This window comes from Notothenia rossii (genome assembly GCF_949606895.1).
Source record: "Notothenia rossii genome assembly, chromosome: 4".
Taxonomy (NCBI): domain Eukaryota; kingdom Metazoa; phylum Chordata; class Actinopteri; order Perciformes; family Nototheniidae; genus Notothenia; species Notothenia rossii.
In genome coordinates this window covers 38,421,436-38,436,846 of record NC_136902.1, presented here as the reverse complement: position 1 = coordinate 38,436,846, position 15,411 = coordinate 38,421,436, and the positions used below count along the sequence as shown (strand labels likewise).

The 15,411-nt window shown below is 39.3% G+C and overlaps 1 long non-coding RNA gene across 1 annotated transcript; it reads right to left on the bottom strand.

The window, feature by feature from the left end:
- Positions 1 to 5,895: 5,895 nt before the first annotated feature.
- On the bottom strand, positions 5,896 to 14,110 carry LOC307035779. The gene is made up of 7 exons (XR_013807194.1): positions 13,963 to 14,110; positions 12,547 to 12,598; positions 11,577 to 11,616; positions 7,857 to 8,866; positions 7,174 to 7,303; positions 6,904 to 6,996; positions 5,896 to 6,523 (listed from the first exon to the last, which is right to left on the bottom strand). It is a non-coding gene; the product is annotated as an uncharacterized lncRNA (long non-coding RNA).
- Positions 14,111 to 15,411: the final 1,301 nt, after the last annotated feature.

Here is a 15,411-nt window from a genome sequence, read left to right as displayed (position 1 = left end):
AATTGTTGAGAATCTTTTTGACCTCTTTGTGAACTCAGAAAATCAAGAAACATTCATATAGGATTGTTCTTCATAATTGTTATCCTTGCATGAACCAAATATTATAGAATAGGCCTATATAGTAGACCTACATTCCATATATAGTGGTACAAAGTACAGGGTTCTTACACCTTTTCCAAAGTCAAATTCAAGCACTTTTCAAGCATTTTCAAGGTGCATTTTCAAGCTTTTCAAGCAGCGTACAGCTGTTGTAAATTACATATTTATATGCACATATTTATACTCAAATGATTATTTCCCTACCTCACATTAAATCCGATGTTCTTTATGCTATAAACAACCAAATGTGTGTTTCGTAATAGAATTCTACATAAGGATGAACAATTAAAGATAAGAAAACAAAGTTTAATATTGTAAAATGAGTGACCCATATCATATATAGTAGACTGGGCATCCCATATAACTTAGCTGAGCCAATATAAAACAATCAGCCAACTAACTTTTCAATAAATTCTTTATTAACATTTTTAACATTTTTGAGGTCCTTTTAGGGTGGCAGTAAACATACGGCTCTCAAAGGTTAGGACAAAACCATTGAAACACAAAGCTGATATAAAAAAAAGCGTGTGCAGAGATCCTCTTTCTGTGTAAGGGTTTTGGAGGTTTCCAGGGAATTTTTTGCAGAATATGAAACTTTTATTGCCAAAATCTCCTGATAAATACATGTTTGAAGCTTGTAAAGGGAAGATGACAGCTCTCCCTCGCACTAATGTTTTTCGTAGCGATGCTCCCCCCTCCCTCCCGCTGACATTATGAATGTATGGCGTATAGCAGGGGTCGGCAACCTTTTTGATATGAAGTGCCATTTTAAAAATGTTATCAGCGTGCCAACGATCGATAATTATCAACGGCGGGGGGGGGGGTTGAGGAGCTTGACGCTCGTCAACTATCAGCTGGAGGGCGGGGGAGCCTCGCTGCGGGGAAGCAGTGCGTGGACCTGTCAGCGCAACTTACATGATGCCGAATTTAACAAACACATTTAAATAATTGGTTTAAACGGCATAATAATAAGGACGATCGTCCGTTCTGTGATTCTCCAGAACACACAAGTTATGATATTAGGGTCATGCAGAGTGAGATGAGATCGCTGTCCCTTTAAGAGAGAGAGAGAGGGGTGCGGCTTGTGCATGTGTGTTTGTGAATGGTAGAGCGACAGTGAGGGAACGTGTATATGTTTCTGGAAGTGAAATGCGAAAGCAGAAAAATAGAGGTCTGTGATGTATTTTGTGAAACAGAAGAACAGCTAAATAAATGCAACGTCCTCCCAAGAAGAGCTCGCCTCTCTCCAGTCATTTAAGCTAAAGTGGGTTATTGAACCTGAAGCTTGTTGCTTCTGCCCTCCTCGACTACGGTCTGGGAGCCGACAGGAAAGTTCAACACACAGATGGCCAGTCCGCCCCTTTGTAGCATATTATTTCGATGAGAGATGAGCAGATCGCCACTGGGCTTTCAACTAAATACACAGCCACGCACAAACTGCGGCATTTGTACAGCTCCTTATGGGTACTGCAATTAGTGAAGTGCTTTCCTCCGTGGTGAAACGATCAGCACTGCACCACGGAGGAAAGCGGCAGAAAGTCAACTGGAGATAAAGAGAGCGGGGCTGCGTTGCGTGCATGGCTTCCTTCTGCAAGTTACGGGGAGACGAGCTCTGGCGCCGGTCTCGCGTTCAGGATCCGAAAATTAATTTAAATATTTTGCACACTTATTCCACTTATTCCTAGTGTGCCACTGGTTATGCCAATGCTGGCACGCGTGCCAGGGGTTGCCGACCCCTGGCGTATAGTAATCATAGATAACACGGCAGGGTCCGTTACAGTTTGTTTTCATCTGATTTCAAATAAACAAAGTCTTGGCTTTCAGAATATTAAACTTGTTTCGGCAAATTCAGATGATAAATACAACTTTGAAGCTTGTAACGGCATAATTACAAGCGGAGAACGGAGTAACTTTACGTCAAAGCAGGCATAACAACAGCCGGTGTTTCTCGTGAGTGTTTTCCCCGGGAAACTAACACAATACACACAAACGCAAAAATACACAAACACACAAACACACACTCGCGAGCTTCCCCCAGACCATTAATACAAACGAAAATATGTTTCCTCCGTTAGAAAGCTAGGAATATCCTCTTTCCAACAGTGTATAACTCAAAATGTGTCTTCGGGTCAATGTGACTGATTTCGATGGAGCAAGTTTAGGCACGAAAAATACTACCAGTAGAAATACATTGCTTTTATGTGCTTCATCCTCTGAAAACCACAGGATGGCGACTGTCGCAAATACTGACATAGGTACGCTCCTTTTTATTATTGTCACCTGCATAAGCAATTATCCCACATCGAGTTCGCTAACGTTACTAGCTTAAACAAACGTAACATGCAACGTTAGCCTAATCCAAAATGCTCTACTACGGCTTACCTTTCATATGGCTCGTCAGCGCAGACTCTCCCATCGCGAATAATTGAAATTCTTTGTGGCAAACTGTGCAGAAGGCGAATCGTTGGGTTGATCCTCGTTTTAGCCACAGCTTGTATTTCTTTTCGGATAGCCAACGCTCGTTAAAACAGCAACCTCCTGGCATACTGTCATTCTCTCATTAGAATGCCCAGGTCACACAAAATAAAACACTAGCAGGTCGCGCGCATAGCGCGGGAAGGCCAGAGCGGAGCTGTTTTATGTAGAAGCGAAGCAACTAAGCGCGCTCCGACTTCTTTATTTTCTTTTAATCTAAAAAGCGAACTATTCAGTCAGACAGCAATTTATTGTAAAAGTAAAGCATTTACAATTTCAAGCACTTTATCTCAAATTCAAGCACCATTCCCAAAATTCAAGCACTTTTCAAGTCATGAAAACACCTCGTAAAAATTCAAGCATTTTCAAGGATTTCAAGCACCCGTACGAACCCTGAAAGTAGAATATTCTTGAGTAGTGTTAAAATGTAATGACTCTTAGCTAAATTATACCTCCCTCTTAAATATTTGAATGTTAAAGTTTTGAAAAGTAGAAAGCTGTGACATATCTTATTTGGCTTCATTATGGTATTTAATTACTATTAGATTGAATCACATAGTTTTTTGTGTTGTGCACTTCTTGCAGTAAGTTGTATTTGCAGCGTTTTGTTTATGCAGTGCTTTTTGTGAACGTCTGCATGTTTCACAAAGTTGGTATTTTTTAATTTGCATGTGTTTTGGCACATTGGTGTTCTTATATTTGCATAATTTCATGAAGTTGATGGAGCTCAAATGCTTTCGCTCTTGCAGGTTTACCACAAGGACAGTATACCTTTTATATCCGGCTTCTTTACACATACTCTCTCCAGTACAGCGTTAGCTCTGAATGTTAGCGATGCTTGTTAATGTAAACACAGACCATATTACTTCCAGAACACGCCGCCCATTGTTTCTGATACACCACATAGCTTGACATGTTTTTTATTCAGTCTATATGATTTTGGCCGCTACAAAGTAAAAAAACTGTGTCGTTAAAGCGGACTTGTTTTTTCCTTTGTAGCGGCCAAAATCATATAGAAATGAAACAAATAATTAACTTAAAATAACACTCCTGCTGAGGCACTAGTTAGCAGAACTTACGCAGGGCAATGATCCAGGTCCAGACAAAAATGTCCGTTTACACCTTTTATTCCAATAACCATGTACATTCTACAGGTTTCCTTATTGTTTCTTCCCTAAGCCTTTCCTATGGCTTTCCTTCTTTTTCTGGCTTGAAATACCCTGGTAAAAAAACATGTGCCTATAGTGCTCTGCTTCCTCACCTGTCTTCAATATATACAATTACACCAGGTGCTCTAATCACCCAGTGCCCAAAACTGCCTTCAAAATAAAAGCATAGAAACGACTTTAATGACTAAGAATACATTTACTATAAACACTATAAACAGCAAGAAAATAAATGTTTAAATATTAAATAATATAAAGAGATATATAGCTCCAACAGACTGTATATGCGGACGATAGGTTGGGCCGTGGGCAGGACGTTGCCAGGAGTTCAACGTACAGTAAAGCCAGTTATGACGTCATGACCAGTGGTGTAGTGGGCGTTGGACACGGGTGTACACCGTACGCCCACTTATTTGAAGCATGATTTTTTTATAATAGTCTAATAAATATAAAATCATTGCCAGTGTTATCAGTTGAAAGTGTGTATTTGTTGTAATAATGTCGAAAACATAATAAGCAGATTTCACAGTAATTATAATAAAAACGTAGCTCAAGCATTTATGCAACTTAATTTGAAGCGTGTGTGTGTGGGGGGCAGCACCGTGTGTGTGTGTGTGTGTGTGTGTAGGGTGACACTGTGCGGGACTGCACACACAAACAGCATTTTTATTATTTGTGCCGCGTCCCACAAATTGAGACTATGTCCCGCATTTGAGTGACAGTCGCGCAGAAAGGCCAGTGCATTTATGCATAATAGGTGACCTTTGATGTCAACTGGGCAAATTCTGACAGGATAGATAATACTGTGTAATGACCTTGGCTTTAGTTTTAAACTTTTCATGAAAATATTCATTTGCTTTTCTCTTTATTTCTTGTATTGTTTTACTTCCTGCCTTAGTAATTGTTTGCCCTGGGCTGCAGTTGAATTGTCAGTTTAGCTTACAGCTGTAGGAACATTCCTAACGGAGTGAAATGACCCGGAAGTCCCTCAGTGGCAGCTATGATAAGAGCCGTTCGAATTCTCTAGATGATGGGAAAGGAGGTTTCAAACTTCCTTTATAACCTCCTTTAGCTTAAGAAACACTGGTCCTTCCTTTATGAAAGGAAAGGAGAAAATGCTGCCCCATAATGCCTTGCGGCCGCAACATTTACCGTGACACAACATTCGGCCGTTCACGGAAACAACCGATTATTACCAAGAAATGATATCATGAAAGTTACGGTGCTTATTAAGCATTTTAAAACGTATGTGGTAAGTTGCCAAAGTGCTTTGTTTTGAACGTTCATAAGTATTATAATCAAAAAGAGAAATATGAACGTTAGTTTTTTACTGAAATTATCAAATAAAGTCAATGCTATATTAGTCCCTGTTAAACCATTGTTAGCATCCATAGCACATCAACTAAACAGTAGTATTAACAAAAACATATTCATATAAAGATTTAAAAATGAAAACTGAATTGCCTGAAACCTTGAAAACCTCTTTGATTCGTTCACGTAAAACTCTGACTAAAATAATGTCAGATGGCAAATAGTGAACACAATATGAACATAAATTATCTCAAGAAAACATTTGAATTATTTTTAAAAATAAAATAAATACAAACATTTGCCCTCCAATAGTCGATTAAGAGTGCCTCCCTTTAAACAGGCAGGATAAGTATTGCATACAGCAGTCTATGCATTTGCTAAACCAAAGTCAGTGTGCTGCTAACGGAAATATTAATCCACGTGATGTGTTTAATTTGTCGTGCTTCATGTGGGTTTTTTTATGTCTACAAAAGTGTTGTGTGTGTAATTGTATGTCAAACTGTGTGAAAATTGTGTACACTTATGTGAATAAAATTGTGTAAACTTATGTAAACTAAGTTATGTAAACGTATGTAAACTAAGTTATGTAAACTTAAAAGGCATGCTTTGTATTAACCTATTTTTTTGTATTTGTGTGAACTCAATGAACAAATTAAACTTAAATATACAAATCACCAGAACTTAACCCTTTTAAATTTGACTAACTCGTAATTTCTAAGGTTTACTATTAAATTAAACAAACTAATTCCTGCTAACTAAGATAATTGTACTACAACAAATCTCTAAACACGTTTTCTAAACTCCCAACAATCTCCAAAAAGAAGGCATTAAAAACACAAATTGATTCAGTTGCAATATAACATTTATTTTCAAGTGCCAACAAACAGTGCTTTTTAAGTACTAAAAACCCTTATCTTAATAAAAAACAGCAGTGCACAACACACCAATTGTAAACATGTAAAATCTATAATGACCACTATGAAGAAGAGTACTTTAAAAAAACAAACATTGTACTTTGCTCTCAACAATTAACAGAGTTATAACAGTGTCCCCCATAGTGACAAACTTTTGTCATAATATTTAACAGTGCAACTTTTTTAAGTGCCAAGTTCTATCTGATAGCTGATGACTATCTTCATTAAGGTCTAATCCAATAGAGCGTTTCGTAGCGTTAATAGCTTAGGTGAGAATGTATTGGTTCCCAGTCCAAGCATCACTCTTTGTAGGAACATCAGAGTATTTGCCATGCATTTTGGGTAGTCTAAATGCAAAGCATATATCAGGCCAAATAACAGGCAAACAGCCGGTGGAAAGTTTTTGATATTTTCCATCACAATACCTCCCTCAAGCACAATGTCAGTGGAGATGGGCTCGAGTTGCATTGAGCTTGGACCCTCCTGAGGACTGTCTTCGCTGAGAACAGTCAGCACACCAACGGTGACGGATGATAGGGCCTCATCTCTCGTTGTATCCTGCAAAGAAAAACACGTTATTTAGAATATCATCGCTACCTATTAGAGTAGGTCTTCCTATGAAAACATTCATGTTGCATTTGCTTTGAAGTATTTGCTAAAAATGTAGCTCAAGTACACACTCAAACGGCGTTGTAACATTATATCCAAGAAGGTTCTGTAAATGTGGTATGAGGAAACTAATGCTATGGATGCATATACAGCTAGGAACGTACATTTATTTTACACCTCATTTCTAATCTAGACTCCTGGTCATGGAATTTAGTGTACAGTATTTTGAACATACCAAATTAAATCTTTTGGTTGCAAGTTTGTGTAAATAGGGGATATAACTTTTCAATAAATGCAAACCAAACCGTTTTTTGTTTTCAAGTACTTACAAAGCATGTCTTGAAAAAATCCCTGGAGTCGTCGCCAAGAACAATTGGAATGCCTTTGAGGACAACAGAGCGCTGTTCAGTCACGTCCGGTGTCTAATGATAGAGATAAAGAAGATACAGATGAGATTAAATGACAAACTCACAAGATGAAACATTTTGGCCTTTTCCATCTTTTTGAGGGGTTGTTTTAATTATTTTAGAAGGCTTTTTAAGTAGTACCATATCGTCATCAATGTATGTGACAAAAAGTTGCTAAGTTATATTACTTACCGGCCAGTTGATGCTCTGCATCAACTCTGTCAGTTTCTGTCCAACCGATCCTTTTCTTGACTTGAACAGTTGGATGAAACCTGGGGTGTGCTGGTCCAGAGCCTCAAAGAAGTCTGCTTCGAAGTTCCGACTGGTAATCCGATTAAATTCGGCAAATACATGAAAAAGTAGAGAAGGGGGTGGGGTAGGAGATGGAAAACCAGCACATTAGGAAGACATCAGTTTAAATCATAACAATTGTTCAAGCAGGCAATCACTATGGCTTAGATAGAAAGGCAGGGTACACTTATAGCCCACAACAATATAATATTAACATTAACATATATAACAATAATATTTGCCAAATGTTATGATAATGAATGTGGTAAGTAATTTTTCATGAAAAGATTTTGGTAAAAATTCTTCCTATCAATCAAAAATAAATTTGACATCATATTAAAGTCAATATCTTTAGATGTTGAACTTACACAACAAAACATTTTAAAAAATCACCTTTTATAGACCATATCTTTAATCAATCACCGAATAATTGGATGAATAATCGATAATGAAAATAATTATTAGTTGCAGCCTTATTTTGATTGGCATTATATTAGTGGTTGGGAAGTTGGTAAAGTGAAATGCTGACATGGAGGAAAGTCAACCTTAAAGGCATTATTCAGTACAAACTAAAAGTAGCCTACCTGTCTCTCTGTGAAAAGGGCCGGCCATCGTTCAACCATGTTCTGTACAGCAGGCTCCTTTTTCACAATCTTTCGTCTACGCAGTGGGAATGTTTGGTCCATCATTTGTGAGATGAGAGTGCCATTAGGTGTTTTTTTCTTCATTTCCTCCGTGAGAATCTTTCTGGCATTTTCGAGGCTTGTTTCATCCTGTCCTTCAGGTAAATTAGGCAGATCATTTGCTTCACCTCTTTTTGGTCGTTTTATATTCTTGCTTGACGATTCACCCTGTGGGTTGACTTTACTTCTTTTTCCTCCGTTGATTGCTACATCCTCACATCCAGCTTTTCGAAGTTTTGTGCAATAGTTGGCCATTTTAAATTTCAGGCTATTCTTCCAGCCATACCATCCAGGCTGAGAACCAGGCTCCGTAAGGCAGGGATGTTTGCTAATAAGGGATTTTGCAACACTGCTGAAGTCATCATCATCAGGATAAGCCTTGAAACTGTACACTGTTTCAGCAAGCTTTTGTAATATGTCATGCTTCATATCTCTTGATGGAGTCAGTCGTGTTCCATCTTTCATATAGGCAAGATCTCCCTGTCTAAGTCTTTAGTTCACATCAACTGAGAAATTTGGTGTGTTAAAGAACTCTGGCCATTGTTGATGTCTTAGCAATGGTGAGGTTCCTGCAGTCGACAGGATCTCAGTGTCTGCTGTGCTGCACTCACTCGTTTCTGATCTTGTTGAGGGTGATGAAATGGTAGTTAAATGGAGAGTCACGATAGGGATGATTTTCAGTGTAGCTCTTTCAGGCAAATCTGATATTTCCGTCAAATTGCAGAGTGCGTTATTGAAGTCTTGGTCTTCATACTGAAGTTTAAATTCATACTGCAGAGATAATTTATCCCTGAGTTGAGCAATCAATTCTTCGACGGAATCCGGTCTCTTATTTAAAGTTAACTTCATAATAGAATCTTCGGTGATGACAACTCTCAGCAATAACCGTTGGTCCATGTTGAGGTCTTATCCTGGGGGAAAGGAAGACATTTGTGAGATTGCCACAATGCTGAATTCACATCGCTCAGCATAATATGTACCGTTTAAGGGTAACAAGCTGTTTGCCTCCAACTCTGTAGATTGACAGGGGGAAAACATCGTTCAGTTCACACAACTGTGTGACTGAAAAGGTAGACAAATGGCTTCTAGACAGCTCATATGCTTGCAGATGCTCATCATACCAGGAAGTCATATGTCTGTAGACAAAAAATATGTCGGTATTGATAACCACAATTTTAGTTATTTGTCTGAAATCCGGGAGCCCTGAGCAACATCCAACTGAAATGACCATATCAGCACTTTACTTAATGCCATCTATGCAGACAGATGATGCAACAAGGACTGTGTTCTGCTGGGCATTCCTGTGATGAAGAAAGTTCTGCACATTTTCAGGAAATTAAGCCACCATGGCGGACTTTACTTTATTGATTTCAACAGATGGCTTGAAAAAGGAGGTGGAAGCTAAATGAAATGCTATCATTTTTTGGTGTCTGAGAGCTAAAGTGAGGGCTACATTCTTGAAATTGTGAGAATGCCTCACAACTTTTTTGAAAAACTTGTGTTTTCCTTCAAAACGCATTGTCTACACGTCACATAATGGACCAAACTTTTGAATCGATTGAGGGTAGTGCTCAATGTAGTGGTGCTTTGGGCGAATTCTTTGATTTGGGAAAACTTTCTGAAACAAATCTCAATGTTCTGAGATCTTGCATTCAAGAAAGTGCAACGACTCCTCTGTGAAGCTTGAGGACACTGACTATTCCAGCACATCTTTTAGGTTCATTAAAGCCTCCAATGTTTCATCCTCCTCAGGAATGTGATGACCAACCAGTAGTGGCAGAAGTCGGAGTAGTGTCCAATTTTCATGACCATTTCCTCCAATTGTTCCCTTTGAGGAAAAGGTCTTTGTGATGAGCTGGGGTTGATTTGTTCTGTCTGAAAATGTATACGGAAACTTCTTAATGGCCCCATTCAGGAATTCAAGGGAGAAGTATTTCTTTGATATCAGTGCCTTCAAACACAAGGCCAATTCAGTTGGAACGATACCCTCCAGAAGATCATGCAAAAGGTCTGGTGGGAAACCATCGACAACATGAAAATGTTCCAAGCTTTCACTAAGTGGACAGCTTCCTTTGACACCATATTGTTGAGCCATTATAGAATCATGCAACACATCTTGCACCTGTCTGTCATGATTTTCTTTTGTTCTTAGTTGGAATGAGCCTGTCCGAACTTCCTTGTGTTGTATTTCCTCCCGCGTTGCCATACAGAATCGACACATCTGGCTAACTCTGAAGCTTTCAAAGAAGCCTCCTAAAGAATGGGCAGCTAAATTGTCAGCAGCCACAAATAATACAGTGCCTTTTATGCTGGCTCCTAGCTGCTCGACATACAGTATACACCATGTTGCTCAAGAGACACAAGGTCTTGGATGAGAGGGTGGAGAATTTCAGCATAGCCATGGCCTTTGATGTTGTCAACCTTGCAAAGAATAGCAAGCTGAATGGAATGAAGAGAAGAGCGATATTTAGGGTGCAGATTGCCAAGTACCCAGTAGATAGCACATAGCTTGTTTCTTTCTCGAGGTTCCCAAGGGGTTAGCTACCTCAAAATCATCTATGTACAAAAACAGAGCAATCCTGAACTCTTCATCTGTCAAGAAAGAATTGCCTTTAAAGTGGGAACCATCCCTGTGCGATTTGTATCCCTGTGAAAAATTGTTTTCAAGTGACATGGCCTTGTCCAAAATGTCTCCATTGCTTAGCAAAGTCTGCAGCATTTCCAGTATGGGGACATACACCACTGACTGCTTGTCGTTTTTTAGGAGAAATTCAATAGGCTTTACCAGAGAATTCTCTTGTAATGTATGATGTTCGTCTTTTAGCAGTTGACAATGATCCCCCAGCAGAAGTGAATTTCAGGAAAACATTATTCTCAGTGACTACTCTGGCTATCTCGCTCACTAAAGAGTTATCAACTTCTTCACAATGTTGATTTAGTATTTTTCGAATTGAGGAATGTAACAAGGGCTTCGACAGCAAATACATTTGGTTGACCTGCTCTATAACCTCTTGCATTGCACTTTCAGAGATGTGAAGAATGGATGACATCTTCAGAAAAAGAGCAGCAACATTATGCTCCAACTGACTCTCCAAATCTTCCACATCTTCACCGAACTCAACATCATCAGCTTCAGTGACACTATCCTCAGCTTTAGGGACACTATCCTCAGGTGGATCATTCAGATTAGGGGGAAGATCTTCAAGTATATTCTCTGAAAAAATGTCAGGTTTGAATGCTGACCTATCTGATGTTCTTTGCTTTTGTGTGAATTAAAGGTGGAATAAACATTGCTCTGAAAGTTACAGCCTTGATATGGACAAGTCACCTCTTGCTTCAACTTCAAATGTCTTCGCAAATGTGTGAAAAAATCTGCTTGACTGCAAGGCTCTATAAAGTCGCATAGCTGACAATGGAACGCTGTTTCACTCACTTTCTCGATATCCTTACGAGTGTGCCATGTTGATAAGTGAACCTTGAGTGCATTAAAAGATTTAAATGTGCAAAGGCATTCCTTATGGAGGCATGGGAGTGGTGATGTCCTAGTATGGCAGCCATGTTTGAGGCGGTAATGCTCAAGTAAAAAGCCTCTTTTTACAGAGCAAAATGAGCAGAACTTACAGGTCCACTGCATCGGAGGTTTTCGATCTGCTTGGGAAATCTGAAAATCAAGAACGACAAACCAACAAAAATAATCAAACATCACCTATACAACCATTTAGAAACTACAGTGTTGTATTTACCTGATTTAGAATGCAAAACGTGTATTATGAAATATGTGAAAGGGAGAAGAGGACTAAATTGCATCCATGCTATTGTTGTGATCAAATTCTAGTGATGTTAAAGGTACCATGTCATAATTCCATTGTTGAGGTATAGTAAAATAGATTTATATTGTGCTATTTTCCCAAATCACATTGGTTTCTCATACAGCATCTCTGTATAGTATGTGTATTCACTGAATTTCACTCTGTCGTAAACGCCTTGTTGGAGCTCCCCCCCCCCTCCCTGTGAGCCCAGTGTGCTCTGATTGGTCGGGACGTTGAGAAGCTCCCAGCTGCAGTCTGAGCTGCAGTGTGTGCTCCATGGCGGTGTGGTTTCCTGATTGGCGATACACACCTAAACACACCTAAACACAGCCAAACTCATCCTGAGCACACACAAACACTCACAGCCGAAGTAAAAACAATAAGTGTGGCTTAATATTGAGTAAGAAAAAGGTTTATAAATGCTGTGAGATCCCAACTCGTCTGTCAGCGCTCACAGAGCTCTATGCACGTCAAGGCTCTGGGTGGGGCAACTGGGTGTTCACACATCATAACGGCCAGGAAGAAAAAATTGGAAAATGAGAAATCTCCAACAAGGCGTTTTGGGGAGGTATTTTCTGTGAGAGTTTTACTCTCTACAGGGTGTACTTTGAGGGTTTGTGACTCTGCAGACCATTTACATGCAGAAAAACCTTCATAATACACAAGGGGACGGGTAATAACCGGAAAAGCATGACATTGGCCCTTTAACATAAAGCTCTTACGCCGCTGCTCATAGAAAAATACAAACGATCAGAGAGGAATTGTGTAGTGCGTAAAAATACCTTTTACTGCTGGGATCATGGAATGTGTGGAGTTGCCACTATCTGTTAAATCCTGAATGGGGAAAAAAAAAACATTGAAAGCAGATATTTCTAACAAAAACATAGACATTTAATCGATTATAGCAAAGATTGCAAACATGACAAATCCTCACCACATTTTTTTTAAATATGGCATAGCCTTTAAATCACAAAGACCTGGATATTATAACCATCAAATACATATTATTCAACTGAGTATGCCAGCCAACATCTTCACTATTATAACAGATTATGGTTGCATTTAATGTAAACACTATACTCTTTTTAAATGTAGAGTAATATCAGTTAGCTTTTATGCTATGCTAATTTAAATCAAGTTTCACCAAATGCACTTTAAACTTATGCAGGAGTGAAACAACCATTTCAGTTGGTACCTCCATATGATTATTGTAAAATAAATTATTAAAAGGTAATAGCCTACTATTACTGTGTAATACATAATTCAACTGTCACACATTGTTTGGGATTTTTTGTTTTTGTTGAACATTTCAGGAGATATATTTTATATTTGAAAATTGAAATCCATTAATCTGATGCACTTTGTTAATTAAACAATTAAAATAGAAAGAAACTGATTGTATAATTATCAACAGTGACTTCAGACGGCAAGAACGTTACATCTACACCTCACGTCGGAACCTGACGACCCCCGCCACTCCCCGTTGCGGCGAATTGTAATGCCCATAGACACAGCCGCCACACATTTAAAAAAGAGCGAGTCGCGGTGAAGTAATGCCCGCTAAATGGCCAAGCCAGCCCCGCGGAGCTTGCACCCGCAGTCTCCACCCAGGCACGGCCTCCCATAGCGGGAGGGTCTCTCCGCAGTGACGGCTTGCAGCACCGCGGAGCTGGCGGAGGGACCCGCAGTCTGCACCCATGAACGGCCGCCCGAAGCGGGAGAGTCCCTCCTCAAGCTCCCGGTCCCGCACCGCAACCCGCTTGGAGTATATACTGATTGGCGCTCACACGTTGTGAAGTGTAACTTTATACTTTGTTGTATAGGCTAATATATAAAACTGAAAACAGCCACAAGTCACGGCATTAAGCTAACACACTGACATTAATAATGAAGTTACTCACGTGCTAGTCTTTGTTCAATGCCTTCTAAACAGAACTTCAACTCATACAAAAAGTATTTAAAAACGTTTATGCAGATAAATCAAGTCAGCCCTCGTGTATCTCCATATATTAAATGTTTTAAGACTATCTCCTGGGCCAAGCTGCAACACGATTTTGCCACATTATGTCTGCAATAGTTAGCATTAGCTAACATTAGCTAACGTTAGCTAATGTTATCTTAACTAGCAAGCATATAAACCTTGAGATTAAATACAACAACAAGACAGCAAAACGGTTGGGATGTTAATATGTACTCACCAAAGCAGTGTGCTAAGCACAAGATTCACTGTAATGTGACAATGATAATGACCATAGCGGCTAGCCGTTGGGGAGACGTCCATCCGCTGCAAGGCATGCTCGTAAATGTTCCAGAAAGTTCCGGAAAGTAACTTTGAGCGCGAAGTGGTCAAGGAGTGATCTGCGCATGTCCTAATGTTGAAAAAAAAAAAACATTTCCACTAACTTAACTTAGCATTTCCACTAACTTAGCTCACATCAATTACATTGAGTTAGTTAGGTTTTTCGACCCTGTATTACAGCTTAATTATTTAAACTGAGTGTTAATAACAAGTTAATAAAAAATAAGTAAGGCTTACTTATTCATTCTTATTTAACACAATGTTAGGTTTTACAGTGTAGGGATAGAGAGCAACAGGGGAGGGCAATAAAGATGAGTACCGTGGAGGGTAAGAAAGTGGAGTGTTCACTGTTTAGTGGTAAAAAGCTAGTCAGGGGAGTGGTGACAGGAATCCCCGTCAGAATTACAGCGGATGATGTGAAAGAGAATATAACAAATGCAAAAATTAGTGATGTCAAACGCATGAAAGCAAACCGCAATGGGGTTAAAGAAGATAGTCTTTCGGTTCTGATCACCTTTGATGAGAAAAGGCTTCCGGAAAAAATACTTATTGTATACATGTGTTATTATGTGAGACCGTATGTTCCACCACCAATAAGATGTTTTAAATGTCAGAGATTTGGACATGTGGCGGCAGTGTGCAGAGGGAAACAAAGGTGTGGCAGATGTGGTGGAGATCATGAATACGGCAAATGTGAAGAAGGGGTAAAGCTGAAATGTTGCAATTGCGGAGGGGAGCATAGTTCAGCGTACCGTGGATGCGAGGTTAGCAAGAAAGCAGAAGAGGTTCAGCGAGTCAGGGTGACCCAGGGAGTAAGCTATGCAGAGGCAGCAAAGACAGTTTCAGGAGGAACGCAGGTTACAATGGAAAACAAGAATAAGAGCAAAGAAAACAGAAAAAGTCCACAACTGTGTTAAGTTGAAGGAGGACACTCTGATAGTGAGTAAAACAGAGTTTGTATTGTTTATGGCAGAGATTATCAACTGTTCAGCGCAGACTAAAAGCCGGAATGAAAGAATAAAAATAATTGTCAGATCAGCTGAAAAGTACCTTGATGTGAAAGGGATGCAGTGGGAAAGTGTGAAAGATATACTAAATGATGACGTCCAACAATCTCAGACATGCAGTGGATCAACTTGATGGTGTTAGTTGTACTGCAGTGGAATGCCAGAAGTTTAATTGCAAATGGACAAGAGTTTAAAAAATATAATGACAATCTGGGAGAGAAACCTAATGTAATTTGTATTCAGGAAACATGGCTGAAACCACAACTGGATTTTATTGTGAAGGGATATACTGCAGTTAGAAGAGATAGGGACTCTGGCAGAGGGGGAGGAGTTGCAACATT